The sequence below is a fragment of the Nannospalax galili genome, unplaced genomic scaffold, assembly GCF_000622305.1.
Source record: "Nannospalax galili isolate Female #2095 unplaced genomic scaffold, S.galili_v1.0 scaffold285, whole genome shotgun sequence".
NCBI classification, from domain to species: Eukaryota; Metazoa; Chordata; class Mammalia; order Rodentia; family Spalacidae; genus Nannospalax; species Nannospalax galili.
The window spans coordinates 549,836-551,117 of NW_008355157.1; positions in this window are offsets into that span (position 1 = coordinate 549,836).

Consider the following 1,282-nt stretch of genomic DNA (forward strand, 5'->3'; position numbering starts at 1 on the left):
GGGAGACCGTGTCTAAAAAAAAAAAAAAAAAAAAAAAAAAAAACCAACAAAACAAAAAACTTCTTCCTTAATCCTTGCTGTTCTATGAACTTTCATCCTATCTCTCTCTTTACTGTCAAACTTCTCTCAAGATCCGATTTCATTATCTCTCTTGGCTTATTGTACACTTTAACCCTTATAATATGGAGCCCACTATAGAACTATGACAAAATCGTACCTCCCAAACACCCCAATGCCATCCTAACTGGCAAATACTATGATTTCTCAGTCTCTGTTCTCCTTGACCGCTTCCCAGTCCGGTTCTGTGGGTCAGTCTCTCAAACTTGAAACTTTTTTCTTTGGTCCTCTTGACTCCCCATTGCCTTATTTCCATCTACCTCTGGGCCATCTCTTCTGTGATCTTTGCAAACTGTATTCCTTCCTACTTGCTATGGCTTAGACATGAAGTGTCCCTGCAGAAGGCTCACTGAAGGCTTATTACTCTGCTGGTGCTGTTGTTAAGAAATAATTGAATCTTATGCCAGGCGTGGTGGTGCATGCCTTTAATCCCAGCACTTGGGAGGCAGAGGCAGGCAGATCTCTGAATTCGAGGCCAGCCTGGTCTACATAGCGAGTTTCAGACCAGCTGGGGCTACAGGGAGACCCTGTCTCAAAAAGACCAAAACAAAACAAAAAAGCAAAACAAACAAACAAACAAAAAGAGGTGATTGGATCTTGAGGGTCATGTCCTTGAAGGGTATATCTTATCTCCATCTCATCTCTCCCCCTCCTCCTCCCCCTCCTCCTTTCCCTCTTCCTCCTCCCCTCCCTTCTCCTCCTCCTCTTCCTCCTCCTTCCTCTCAATCTCTCTCCTCTCTCTCTCTCTCTCCCTCCCTCTGTCCCTTCCAGGATACCATGAGTGAATGGTTTTGCCTTCCCTTTTGCTATGATGCTTCTGTATTGCCATAGACCTAAACGTAATGGAGCCAGCTGCCCATGGACTGGAGCCCCTGAAACTGAGTCAAAACACGTCTTTCCTCACTTAAGTTGATAGTCTCAGATATTTTGTCACAACACACACACACAGACACACACACACGCACAAAAAGTTGGTACTGAGAGGAGGGGTCCTTGCTCCAACTATTCCTACATGGTTTAGAAGCCCATGGGATTTTTTTTTACAAGAGGAATTTGGAACAGTTTGGAGAAGTAGGCTAGAAAAAGCTTAGACTGCTCTAAACCGAGCTTAATGAATGATTCTGGTGTGAGTTCAGAAGACTAGAGTGTCAACAGGGATGCAGAA